A 14,994-nucleotide genomic window follows, 5' to 3' on the forward strand; every position below is an offset into this window, starting at 1 on the left:
AGGTCGCCCACCAGTATAATGCGGGAATACATTTAAGTTCTAGGTCGCCCACCAGTATAATGCGGGAATACTTTTAAGTTCTAGGTCGCCCACCAGTATAATGCGGGAATACATTTAAGTTCTAGGTCGCCCACCAGTATAATGCGGGAATACTTTTAAGTTCTAGGTCGCCCACCAGTATAATGCGGGAATACATTTAAGTTCTAGGTCGCCCACCAGTATAATGCGGGAATACTTTTAAGTTCTAGGTCGCCCACCAGTATAATGCGGGAATACATATAAGTTCTAGGTCGCCCACCAGTATAATGCGGGAATACATTTAAGTTCTAGGTCACCCACCAGTATAATGCGGGAATACATTTAAGTTCTAGGTCGCCCACCAGTATAATGCGGGAATACTTTTAAGTTCTAGGTCGCCCACCAGTATAATGCGGGAATACATTTAAGTTCTAGGTCGCCCACCAGTATAATGCGGGAATACTTTTAAGTTCTAGGTCGCCCACCAGTATAATGCGGGAATACATTTAAGTTCTAGGTCGCCCACCAGTATAATGCGGGAATACATTTAAGTTCTAGGTCGCCCACCAGTTTAATGCGGGAATACATTTAAAATTCTAGGTCGCCCACCAGTATAATGCGGGAATACTTTTAAGTTCTAGGTCGCCCACCAGTATAATGCAGGAATACTTTTAAGTTCTAGGTCGCCCACCAGTATAATGCGGGAATACATTTAAGTTCTAGGTCGCCCACCAGTATAATGCGGGAATACTTTTAAGTTCTAGGTCGCCCACCAGTATAATGCGGGAATACATTTAAGTTCTAGGTCGCCCACCAGTATAATGCGGGAATACTTTTAAGTTCTAGGTCGCCCACCAGTATAATGCGGGAATACATTTAAGTTCTAGGTCGCCCACCAGTATAATGCGGGAATACTTTTAAGTTCTAGGTCGCCCACCAGTATAATGCGGGAATACATTTAAGTTCTAGGTCGCCCACCAGTATAATGCGGGAATACATTTAAGTTCTAGGTCGCCCACCAGTATAATGCGGGAATACATTTAAGTTCTAGGTCGCCCACCAGTATAATGCGGGAATACATTTATGTTCTAGGTCGCCCACCAGTATAATGCGGGAATACTTTTAAGTTCTAGGTCGCCCACCAGTATAATGCGGGAATACATTTAAGTTCTAGGTCGCCCACCAGTATAATGAGGGAATACGTTTAAGTTCTAGGTCGCCCACCAGTATAATGCGGGAATACATTTAAGTTCTAGGTCGCCCACCAGTATAATGCGGGAATACTTTTAAGTTCTAGGTCGCCCACCAGTATAATGCGGGAATACGTTTAAGTTCTAGGTCGCCCACCAGTATAATGCGGGAATACATTTAAGTTCTAGGTCGCCCACCAGTATAATGCGGGAATACTTTTAAGTTCTAGGTCGCCCACCAGTTGATGCGGGAATACATTTAAGTTCTAGGTCGCCCACCAGTATAATGCGGGAATACATTTAAAATTCTAGGTCGCCCACCAGTATAATGCGGGAATGCATTTAAGTTCTAGGTCGCCCACCAGTATAATGCGGGAATACTTTTAAGTTCTAGGTCGCCCACCAGTATAATGCGGGAATACGTTTAAGTTCTAGGTCGCCCACCAGTATAATGCGGGAATACATTTAAGTTCTAGGTCGCCCACCAGTATAATGCGGGAATACTTTTAAGTTCTAGGTCGCCCACCAGTATAATGCGGGAATACGTTTAAGTTCTAGGTCGCCCACCAGTATAATGCGGGAATACTTTTAAGTTCTAGGTCGCCCACCAGTATAATGCGGGAATACTTTTAAGTTCTAGGTCGCCCACCAGTATAATGCGGGAATACTTTTAAGTTCTAGGTCGCCCACCAGTATAATGCGGGAATACTTTTAAGTTCTAGGTCGCCCACCAGTATAATGCGGGAATACATTTAAGTTCTAGGTCGCCCACCAGTATAATGCGGGAATACTTTTAAGTTCTAGGTCGCCCACCAGTATAATGCGGGAATACATTTAAGTTCTAGGTCGCCCACCAGTATAATGCGGGAATACTTTTAAGTTCTAGGTCGCCCACCAGTATAATGCGGGAATACATTTAAGTTCTAGGTCGCCCACCAGTATAATGCGGGAATACTTTTAAGTTCTAGGTCGCCCACCAGTATAATGCGGGAATACATATAAGTTCTAGGTCGCCCACCAGTATAATGCGGGAATACATTTAAGTTCTAGGTCACCCACCAGTATAATGCGGGAATACATTTAAGTTCTAGGTCGCCCACCAGTATAATGCGGGAATACTTTTAAGTTCTAGGTCGCCCACCAGTATAATGCGGGAATACATTTAAGTTCTAGGTCGCCCACCAGTATAATGCGGGAATACTTTTAAGTTCTAGGTCGCCCACCAGTATAATGCGGGAATACATTTAAGTTCTAGGTCGCCCACCAGTATAATGCGGGAATACATTTAAGTTCTAGGTCGCCCACCAGTTTAATGCGGGAATACATTTAAAATTCTAGGTCGCCCACCAGTATAATGCGGGAATACTTTTAAGTTCTAGGTCGCCCACCAGTATAATGCAGGAATACTTTTAAGTTCTAGGTCTCCCACCAGTATAATGCGGGAATACATTTAAGTTCTAGGTCGCCCACCAGTATAATACGGGAATACTTTTAAGTTCTAGGTCGCCCACCAGTATAATGCGGGAATACATTTAAGTTCTAGGTCGCCCACCAGTATAATGCGGGAATACTTTTAAGTTCTAGGTCGCCCACCAGTATAATGCGGGAATACATTTAAGTTCTAGGTCGCCCACCAGTATAATGCGGGAATACTTTTAAGTTCTAGGTCGCCCACCAGTATAATGCGGGAATACATTTAAGTTCTAGGTCGCCCACCAGTATAATGCGGGAATACATTTAAGTTCTAGGTCGCCCACCAGTATAATGCGGGAATACATTTAAGTTCTAGGTCGCCCACCAGTATAATGCGGGAATACATTTATGTTCTAGGTCGCCCACCAGTATAATGCGGGAATACTTTTAAGTTCTAGGTCGCCCACCAGTATAATGCGGGAATACATTTAAGTTCTAGGTCGCTCACCAGTATAATACGGGAATACTTTTAAGTTCTAGGTCGCCCACCAGTATAATGCGGGAATACATTTAAGTTCTAGGTCGCCCACCAGTATAATGCGGGAATACTTTTAAGTTCTAGGTCGCCCACCAGTATAATGCGGGAATACATTTAAGTTCTAGGTCGCCCACCAGTATAATGCGGGAATACGTTTAAGTTCTAGGTCGCCCACCAGTATAATGCGGGAATACATTTAAGTTCTAGGTCGCCCACCAGTATAATGCGGGAATACTTTTAAGTTCTAGGTCGCCCACCAGTATAATGCAGGAATACATTTAAGTTCTAGGTCGCCCACCAGTATAATGCGGGAATACATTTAAGTTCTAGGTCGCCCACCAGTATAATGCGGGAATACTTTTAAGTTCTAGGTCGCCCACCAGTTGATGCGGGAATACATTTAAGTTCTAGGTCGCCCACCAGTATAATGCGGGAATACATTTAAAATTCTAGGTCGCCCACCAGTATAATGCGGGAATGCATTTAAGTTCTAGGTCGCCCACCAGTATAATGCGGGAATACTTTTAAGTTCTAGGTCGCCCACCAGTATAATGCGGGAATACTTTTAAGTTCTAGGTCGCCCACCAATATAATGCGGGAATACATTTAAGTTCTAGGTCGCCCACCAGTATAATGCGGGAATACTTTTAAGTTCTAGGTCGCCCACCAGTATAATGCGGGAATACATTTAAGTTCTAGGTCGCCCACCAGTATAATGCGGGAATACATTTAAGTTCTAGGTCGCCCACCAGTATAATGCGGGAATACTTTTAAGTTCTAGGTCGCCCACCAGTATAATGCGAGAATACATTTAAGTTCTAGGTCGCCCACCAGTATAATGCGGGAATACTTTTAAGTTCTAGGTCGCCCACCAGTATAATGCGGGAATACATTTAAGTTCTAGGTCGCCCACCAGTTTAATGCGGGAATACATTTAAAATTCTAGGTCGCCCACCAGTATAATGCGGGAATGCATTTAAGTTCTAGGTCGCCCACCAGTATAATGCGGGAATACTTTTAAGTTCTAGGTCGCCCACCAGTATAATGCGGAAATATATTTAAGTTCTAGGTCGCCCACCAGTATAATGCGGGAATACTTTTAAGTTCTAGGTCGCCCACCAGTATAATGCGGGAATACTTTTAAGTTCTAGGTCGCCCACCAGTATAATGCGGGAATACTTTTAAGTTCTAGGTCGCCCACCAGTATAATGCGGGAATACTTTTATGTTCTAGGTCGCCCACCAGTATAATGCGGGAATACTTTTAAGTTCTAGGTCGCCCACCAGTATAATGCGGGAATACTTTTAAGTTCTAGGTCGCCCACCAGTATAATGCGGGAATACATTTAAGTTCTAGGTCGCCCACCAGTATAATGCGGGAATACTTTTAAGTTCTAGGTCGCCCACCAGTATAATGCGGGAATACATTTAAGTTCTAGATCGCCCACCAGTATAATGCGGGAATACATTTAAGTTCTAGGTCGCCCACCAGTATAATGCGGGAATACATTTATGTTCTAGGTCGCCCACCAGTATAATGCGGGAATACTTTTAAGTTCTAGGTCGCCCACCAGTATAATGCGGGAATACATTTAAGTTCTAGGTCGCCCACCAGTATAATACGGGAATACTTTTAAGTTCTAGGTCGCCCACCAGTATAATGCGGGAATACATTTAAGTTCTAGGTCGCCCACGAGTATAATGCGGGAATACATTTAAGTTCTAGGTCGCCCACCAGTATAATGCGGGAATACATTTAAAGTTCTAGGTCGCCCACCAGTATAATGCGGGAATGCATTTAAGTTCTAGGTCGCCCACCAGTATAATGCGGGAATACTTTTAAGTTCTAGGTCGCCCACCAGTATAATGCGGGAATACATTTAAAGTTCTAGGTCGCCCACCAGTATAATGCGGGAATGCATTTAAGTTCTAGGTCACCCACCAGTATAATGCGGGAATACTTTTAAGTTCTAGGTTGCCCACCAGTATAATGCGGGAATACTTTTAAGTTCTAGGTCGCCTACCAGTATAATACGGGAATACATTTAAGTTCTAGGTCGCCCACCAGTATAATGCGGGAATACTTTTAAGTTCTAGGTCGCCCACCAGTATAATGCGGGAATACATTTAAGTTCTAGGTCGCCCACCAGTATAATGCGGGAATACATTTAAGTTCTAGGTCGCCCACCAGTATAATGCGGGAATACTTTTAAGTTCTAGGTCGCCCACCAGTATAATGCGGGAATATATTTAAGTTCTAGGTCGCCCACCAGTATAATGCGGGAATACGTTTAAGTTCTAGGTCGCCCACCAGTATAATGCGGGAATACATTTAAGTTCTAGGTCGCCCACCAGTATAATGCGGGAATACTTTTAAGTTCTAGGTCGCCCACCAGTTGATGCGGGAATACATTTAAGTTCTAGGTCGCCCACCAGTATAATGCGGGAATACATTTAAAATTCTAGGTCGCCCACCAGTATAATGCGGGAATGCATTTAAGTTCTAGGTCGCCCACTAGTATAATGCGGGAATACTTTTAAGTTCTAGGTCGCCCACCAGTATAATGCGGGAATACTTTTAAGTTCTAGGTCGCCCACCAGTATAATGCGGGAATACTTTTAAGTTCTAGGTCGCCCACCAGTATAATGCGGGAATACATTTAAGTTCTAGGTCGCCCACCAGTATAATGCGGGAATACATTTAAGTTCTAGGTCGCCCACCAGTATAATGCGGGAATACTTTTAAGTTCTAGGTCGCCCACCAGTATAATGCGGGAATACGTTTAAGTTCTAGGTCGCCCACCAGTATAATGCGGGAATACATTTAAGTTCTAGGTCGCCCACCAGTATAATGCGGGAATACTTTTAAGTTCTAGGTCGCCCACCAGTTGATGCGGGAATACATTTAAGTTCTAGATCGCCCACCAGTATAATGCGGGAATACATTTAAAATTCTAGGTCGCCCACCAGTATAATGCGGGAATGCATTTAAGTTCTAGGTCGCCCACCAGTATAATGCGGGAATACTTTTAAGTTCTAGGTCGCCCACCAGTATAATGCGGGAATACTTTTAAGTTCTAGGTCGCCCACCAATATAATGCGGGAATACATTTAAGTTCTAGGTCGCCCACCAGTATAATGCGGGAATACTTTTAAGTTCTAGGTCGCCCACCAGTATAATGCGGGAATACATTTAAGTTCTAGGTCGCCCACCAGTTTAATGCGGGAATACATTTAAAATTCTAGGTCGCCCACCAGTATAATGCGGGAATGCATTTAAGTTCTAGGTCGCCCACCAGTATAATGCGGGAATACTTTTAAGTTCTAGGTCGCCCACCAGTATAATGCGGAAATATATTTAAGTTCTAGGTCGCCCACCAGTATAATGCGGGAATACTTTTAAGTTCTAGGTCGCCCACCAGTATAATGCGGGAATACTTTTAAGTTCTAGGTCGCCCACCAGTATAATGCGGGAATACATTTAAGTTCTAGGTCGCCCACCAGTATAATGCGGGAATACTTTTAAGTTCTAGGTCGCCCACCAGTATAATGCGGGAATACATTTAAGTTCTAGGTCGCCCACCAGTATAATGCGGGAATACTTTTAAGTTCTAGGTCGCCCACCAGTATAATGCGGGAATACATTTAAGTTCTAGGTCGCCCACCAGTATAATGCGGGAATACATTTAAGTTCTAGGTCGCCCACCAGTATAATGCGGGAATACTTTTAAGTTCTAGGTCGCCCACCAGTATAATGCGGGAATACTTTTAAGTTCTAGGTCGCCCACCAGTATAATGCGGGAATACATTTAAAGTTCTAGGTCGCCCACCAGTATAATGCGGGAATGCATTTAAGTTCTAGGTCACCCACCAGTATAATGCGGGAATACTTTTAAGTTCTAGGTTGCCCACCAGTATAATGCGGGAATACTTTTAAGTTCTAGGTCGCCTACCAGTATAATACGGGAATACATTTAAGTTCTAGGTCGCCCACGAGTATAATGCGGGAATACATTTAAGTTCTAGGTCGCCCACCAGTATAATGCGGGAATACATTTAAAGTTCTAGGTCGCCCACCAGTATAATGCGGGAATGCATTTAAGTTCTAGGTCGCCCACCAGTATAATGCGGGAATACTTTTAAGTTCTAGGTCGCCCACCAGTATAATGCGGGAATACATTTAAAGTTCTAGGTCGCCCACCAGTATAATGCGGGAATGCATTTAAGTTCTAGGTCACCCACCAGTATAATGCGGGAATACTTTTAAGTTCTAGGTTGCCCACCAGTATAATGCGGGAATACATTTAAGTTCTAGGTCGCCCACCAGTATAATGCGGGAATACATTTAAGTTCTAGGTCGCCCACCAGTATAATGCGGGAATACTTTTATGTTCTAGGTCGCCCACCAGTATAATGCGGGAATACTTTTAAGTTCTAGGTCGCCCACCAGTATAATGCGGGAATACTTTTAAGTTCTAGGTCGCCCACCAGTATAATGCGGGAATACATTTAAGTTCTAGGTCGCCCACCAGTATAATGCGGGAATACTTTTAAGTTCTAGGTCGCCCACCAGTATAATGCGGGAATACATTTAAGTTCTAGATCGCCCACCAGTATAATGCGGGAATACATTTAAGTTCTAGGTCGCCCACCAGTATAATGCGGGAATACATTTATGTTCTAGGTCGCCCACCAGTATAATGCGGGAATACTTTTAAGTTCTAGGTCGCCCACCAGTATAATGCGGGAATACATTTAAGTTCTAGGTCGCCCACCAGTATAATACGGGAATACTTTTAAGTTCTAGGTCGCCCACCAGTATAATGCGGGAATACATTTAAGTTCTAGGTCGCCCACGAGTATAATGCGGGAATACATTTAAGTTCTAGGTCGCCCACCAGTATAATGCGGGAATACATTTAAAGTTCTAGGTCGCCCACCAGTATAATGCGGGAATGCATTTAAGTTCTAGGTCGCCCACCAGTATAATGCGGGAATACTTTTAAGTTCTAGGTCGCCCACCAGTATAATGCGGGAATACATTTAAAGTTCTAGGTCGCCCACCAGTATAATGCGGGAATGCATTTAAGTTCTAGGTCACCCACCAGTATAATGCGGGAATACTTTTAAGTTCTAGGTTGCCCACCAGTATAATGCGGGAATACTTTTAAGTTCTAGGTCGCCTACCAGTATAATACGGGAATACATTTAAGTTCTAGGTCGCCCACCAGTATAATGCGGGAATACTTTTAAGTTCTAGGTCGCCCACCAGTATAATGCGGGAATACATTTAAGTTCTAGGTCGCCCACCAGTATAATGCGGGAATACATTTAAGTTCTAGGTCGCCCACCAGTATAATGCGGGAATACTTTTAAGTTCTAGGTCGCCCACCAGTATAATGCGGGAATATATTTAAGTTCTAGGTCGCCCACCAGTATAATGCGGGAATACGTTTAAGTTCTAGGTCGCCCACCAGTATAATGCGGGAATACATTTAAGTTCTAGGTCGCCCACCAGTATAATGCGGGAATACTTTTAAGTTCTAGGTCGCCCACCAGTTGATGCGGGAATACATTTAAGTTCTAGGTCGCCCACCAGTATAATGCGGGAATACATTTAAAATTCTAGGTCGCCCACCAGTATAATGCGGGAATGCATTTAAGTTCTAGGTCGCCCACTAGTATAATGCGGGAATACTTTTAAGTTCTAGGTCGCCCACCAGTATAATGCGGGAATACTTTTAAGTTCTAGGTCGCCCACCAGTATAATGCGGGAATACTTTTAAGTTCTAGGTCGCCCACCAGTATAATGCGGGAATACATTTAAGTTCTAGGTCGCCCACCAGTATAATGCGGGAATACATTTAAGTTCTAGGTCGCCCACCAGTATAATGCGGGAATACTTTTAAGTTCTAGGTCGCCCACCAGTATAATGCGGGAATACGTTTAAGTTCTAGGTCGCCCACCAGTATAATGCGGGAATACATTTAAGTTCTAGGTCGCCCACCAGTATAATGCGGGAATACTTTTAAGTTCTAGGTCGCCCACCAGTTGATGCGGGAATACATTTAAGTTCTAGATCGCCCACCAGTATAATGCGGGAATACATTTAAAATTCTAGGTCGCCCACCAGTATAATGCGGGAATGCATTTAAGTTCTAGGTCGCCCACCAGTATAATGCGGGAATACTTTTAAGTTCTAGGTCGCCCACCAGTATAATGCGGGAATACTTTTAAGTTCTAGGTCGCCCACCAATATAATGCGGGAATACATTTAAGTTCTAGGTCGCCCACCAGTATAATGCGGGAATACTTTTAAGTTCTAGGTCGCCCACCAGTATAATGCGGGAATACATTTAAGTTCTAGGTCGCCCACCAGTTTAATGCGGGAATACATTTAAAATTCTAGGTCGCCCACCAGTATAATGCGGGAATGCATTTAAGTTCTAGGTCGCCCACCAGTATAATGCGGGAATACTTTTAAGTTCTAGGTCGCCCACCAGTATAATGCGGAAATATATTTAAGTTCTAGGTCGCCCACCAGTATAATGCGGGAATACTTTTAAGTTCTAGGTCGCCCACCAGTATAATGCGGGAATACTTTTAAGTTCTAGGTCGCCCACCAGTATAATGCGGGAATACTTTTAAGTTCTAGGTCGCCCACCAGTATAATGCGGGAATACTTTTAAGTTCTAGGTCGCCCACCAGTATAATGCGGGAATACTTTTAAGTTCTAGGTCGCCCACCAGTATAATGCGGGAATACTTTTAAGTTCTAGGTCGCCCACCAGTATAATGCGGGAATACATTTAAGTTCTAGGTCGCCCACCAGTATAATGCGGGAATACTTTTAAGTTCTAGGTCGCCCACCAGTATAATACGGGAATACATTTAAGTTCTAGGTCGCCCACCAGTATAATGCGGGAATACATTTAAGTTCTAGGTCGCCCACCAGTATAATGCGGGAATACATTTAAGTTCTAGGTCGCCCACCAGTATAATGCGGGAATACTTTTAAGTTCTAGGTCGCCCACCAGTATAATGCGGGAATACATTTAAGTTCTAGGTCGCCCACCAGTATAATACGGGAATACTTTTAAGTTCTAGGTCGCCCACCAGTATAATGCGGGAATACATTTAAGTTCTAGGTCGCCCACGAGTATAATGCTGGAATACATTTAAGTTCTAGGTCGCCCACCAGTATAATGCGGGAATACATTTAAAGTTCTAGGTCGCCCACCAGTATAATGCGGGAATGCATTTAAGTTCTAGGTCGCCCACCAGTATAATGCGGGAATACTTTTAAGTTCTAGGTCGCCCACCAGTATAATGCGGGAATACATTTAAAGTTCTAGGTCGCCCACCAGTATAATGCGGGAATGCATTTAAGTTCTAGGTCACCCACCAGTATAATGCAGGAATACTTTTAAGTTCTAGGTTGCCCACCAGTATAATGCGGGAATACTTTTAAGTTCTAGGTCGCCTACCAGTATAATACGGGAATACATTTAAGTTCTAGGTCGCCCACCAGTATAATGCGGGAATACTTTTAAGTTCTAGGTCGCCCACCAGTATAATGCGGGAATACATTTAAGTTCTAGGTCGCCCACCAGTATAATGCGGGAATACATTTAAGTTCTAGGTCGCCCACCAGTATAATGCGGGAATACTTTTAAGTTCTAGGTCGCCCACCAGTATAATGCGGGAATACATTTAAGTTCTAGGTCGCCCACCAGTATAATGCGGGAATACGTTTAAGTTCTAGGTCGCCCACCAGTATAATGCGGGAATACATTTAAGTTCTAGGTCGCCCACCAGTATAATGCGGGAATACTTTTAAGTTCTAGGTCGCCCACCAGTTGATGCGGGAATACATTTAAGTTCTAGGTCGCCCACCAGTATAATGCGGGAATACATTTAAAATTCTAGGTCGCCCACCAGTATAATGCGGGAATGCATTTAAGTTCTAGGTCGCCCACCAGTATAATGCGGGAATACTTTTAAGTTCTAGGTCGCCCACCAGTATAATGCGGGAATACTTTTAAGTTCTAGGTCGCCCACCAGTATAATGCGGGAATACTTTTAAGTTCTAGGTCGCCCACCAGTATAATGCGGGAATACATTTAAGTTCTAGGTCGCCCACCAGTATAATGCGGGAATACATTTAAGTTCTAGGTCGCCCACCAGTATAATGCGGGAATACTTTTAAGTTCTAGGTCGCCCACCAGTATAATGCGGGAATACGTTTAAGTTCTAGGTCGCCCACCAGTATAATGCGGGAATACGTTTAAGTTCTAGGTCGCCCACCAGTATAATGCGGGAATACATTTAAGTTCTAGGTCGCCCACCAGTATAATGCGGGAATACTTTTAAGTTCTAGGTCGCCCACCAGTTGATGCGGGAATACATTTAAGTTCTAGATCGCCCACCAGTATAATGCGGGAATACATTTAAAATTCTAGGTCGCCCACCAGTATAATGCGGGAATGCATTTAAGTTCTAGGTCGCCCACCAGTATAATGCGGGAATACTTTTAAGTTCTAGGTCGCCCACCAGTATAATGCGGGAATACTTTTAAGTTCTAGGTCGCCCACCAATATAATGCGGGAATACATTTAAGTTCTAGGTCGCCCACCAGTATAATGCGGGAATACTTTTAAGTTCTAGGTCGCCCACCAGTATAATGCGGGAATACATTTAAGTTCTAGGTCGCCCACCAGTTTAATGCGGGAATACATTTAAAATTCTAGGTCGCCCACCAGTATAATGCGGGAATGCATTTAAATTCTAGGTCGCCCACCAGTATAATGCGGGAATACTTTTAAGTTCTAGGTCGCCCACCAGTATAATGCGGAAATATATTTAAGTTCTAGGTCGCCCACCAGTATAATGCGGGAATACTTTTAAGTTCTAGGTCGCCCACCAGTATAATGCGGGAATACTTTTAAGTTCTAGGTCGCCCACCAGTATAATGCGGGAATACTTTTAAGTTCTAGGTCGCCCACCAGTATAATGCGGGAATACTTTTAAGTTCTAGGTCGCCCACCAGTATAATGCGGGAATACTTTTAAGTTCTAGGTCGCCCACCAGTATAATGCGGGAATACTTTTAAGTTCTAGGTCGCCCACCAGTATAATGCGGGAATACATTTAAGTTCTAGGTCGCCCACCAGTATAATGCGGGAATACTTTTAAGTTCTAGGTCGCCCACCAGTATAATGCGGGAATACATTTAAGTTCTAGATCGCCCACCAGTATAATGCGGGAATACATTTAAGTTCTAGGTCGCCCACCAGTATAATGCGGGAATACATTTAAGTTCTAGGTCGCCCACCAGTATAATGCGGGAATACTTTTAAGTTCTAGGTCGCCCACCAGTATAATGCGGGAATATATTTAAGTTCTAGGTCGCCCACCAGTATAATACGGGAATACTTTTAAGTTCTAGGTCGCCCACCAGTATAATGCGGGAATACATTTAAGTTCTAGGTCGCCCACGAGTATAATGCTGGAATACATTTAAGTTCTAGGTCGCCCACCAGTATAATGCGGGAATACATTTAAAGTTCTAGGTCGCCCACCAGTATAATGCGGGAATGCATTTAAGTTCTAGGTCGCCCACCAGTATAATGCGGGAATACTTTTAAGTTCTAGGTCGCCCACCAGTATAATGCGGGAATACATTTAAAGTTCTAGGTCGCCCACCAGTATAATGCGGGAATGCATTTAAGTTCTAGGTCACCCACCAGTATAATGCGGGAATACTTTTAAGTTCTAGGTTGCCCACCAGTATAATGCGGGAATACTTTTAAGTTCTAGGTCGCCTACCAGTATAATACGGGAATACATTTAAGTTCTAGGTCGCCCACCAGTATAATGCGGGAATACTTTTAAGTTCTAGGTCGCCCACCAGTATAATGCGGGAATACATTTAAGTTCTAGGTCGCCCACCAGTATAATGCGGGAATACATTTAAGTTCTAGGTCGCCCACCAGTATAATGCGGGAATACTTTTAAGTTCTAGGTCGCCCACCAGTATAATGCGGGAATACATTTAAGTTCTAGGTCGCCCACCAGTATAATGCGGGAATACGTTTAAGTTCTAGGTCGCCCACCAGTATAATGCGGGAATACATTTAAGTTCTAGGTCGCCCACCAGTATAATGCGGGAATACTTTTAAGTTCTAGGTCGCCCACCAGTTGATGCGGGAATACATTTAAGTTCTAGGTCGCCCACCAGTATAATGCGGGAATACATTTAAAATTCTAGGTCGCCCACCAGTATAATGCGGGAATGCATTTAAGTTCTAGGTCGCCCACCAGTATAATGCGGGAATACTTTTAAGTTCTAGGTCGCCCACCAGTATAATGCGGGAATACTTTTAAGTTCTAGGTCGCCCACCAGTATAATGCGGGAATACTTTTAAGTTCTAGGTCGCCCACCAGTATAATGCGGGAATACATTTAAGTTCTAGGTCGCCCACCAGTATAATGCGGGAATACATTTAAGTTCTAGGTCGCCCACCAGTATAATGCGGGAATACTTTTAAGTTCTAGGTCGCCCACCAGTATAATGCGGGAATACGTTTAAGTTCTAGGTCGCCCACCAGTATAATGCGGGAATACATTTAAGTTCTAGGTCGCCCACCAGTATAATGCGGGAATACTTTTAAGTTCTAGGTCGCCCACCAGTTGATGCGGGAATACATTTAAGTTCTAGGTCGCCCACCAGTATAATGCGGGAATACATTTAAAATTCTAGGTCGCCCACCAGTATAATGCGGGAATGCATTTAAGTTCTAGGTCGCCCACCAGTATAATGCGGGAATACTTTTAAGTTCTAGGTCGCCCACCAGTATAATGCGGGAATACTTTTAAGTTCTAGGTCGCCCACCAATATAATGCGGGAATACATTTAAGTTCTAGGTCGCCCACCAGTATAATGCGGGAATACTTTTAAGTTCTAGGTCGCCCACCAGTATAATGCGGGAATACATTTAAGTTCTAGGTCGCCCACCAGTATAATGCGGGAATACATTTAAGTTCTAGGTCGCCCACCAGTATAATGCGGGAATACTTTTAAGTTCTAGGTCGCCCACCAGTATAATGCGAGAATACATTTAAGTTCTAGGTCGCCCACCAGTATAATGCGGGAATACTTTTAAGTTCTAGGTCGCCCACCAGTATAATGCGGGAATACATTTAAGTTCTAGGTCGCCCACCAGTTTAATGCGGGAATACATTTAAAATTCTAGGTCGCCCACCAGTATAATGCGGGAATGCATTTAAGTTCTAGGTCTCCCACCAGTATAATGCGGGAATACTTTTAAGTTCTAGGTCGCCCACCAGTATAATGCGGGAATACTTTTAAGTTCTAGGTCGCCCACCAATATAATGCGGGAATACATTTAAGTTCTAGGTCGCCCACCAGTATAATGCGGGAATACTTTTAAGTTCTAGGTCGCCCACCAGTATAATGCGGGAATACATTTAAGTTCTAGGTCGCCAACCAGTATAATGCGGGAATACATTTAAGTTCTAGGTCGCCCACCAGTATAATGCGGGAATACTTTTAAGTTCTAGGTCGCCCACCAGTATAATGCGAGAATACATTTAAGTTCTAGGTCGCCCACCAGTATAATGCGGGAATACTTTTAAGTTCTAGGTCGCCCACCAGTATAATGCGGGAATACATTTAAGTTCTAGGTCGCCCACCAGTATAATGCGGGAATACATTTAAGTTCTAGGTCGCCCACCAGTATAATGCGGGAATACATTTAAGTTCTAGGTCGCCCACCAGTATAATGCGGGAATACATTTATGTTCTAGGTCGCCCAC

This window comes from Nicotiana sylvestris, chromosome 8 (genome assembly GCF_000393655.2).
Source record: "Nicotiana sylvestris chromosome 8, ASM39365v2, whole genome shotgun sequence".
In the NCBI taxonomy this organism is placed as follows: domain Eukaryota; kingdom Viridiplantae; phylum Streptophyta; class Magnoliopsida; order Solanales; family Solanaceae; genus Nicotiana; species Nicotiana sylvestris.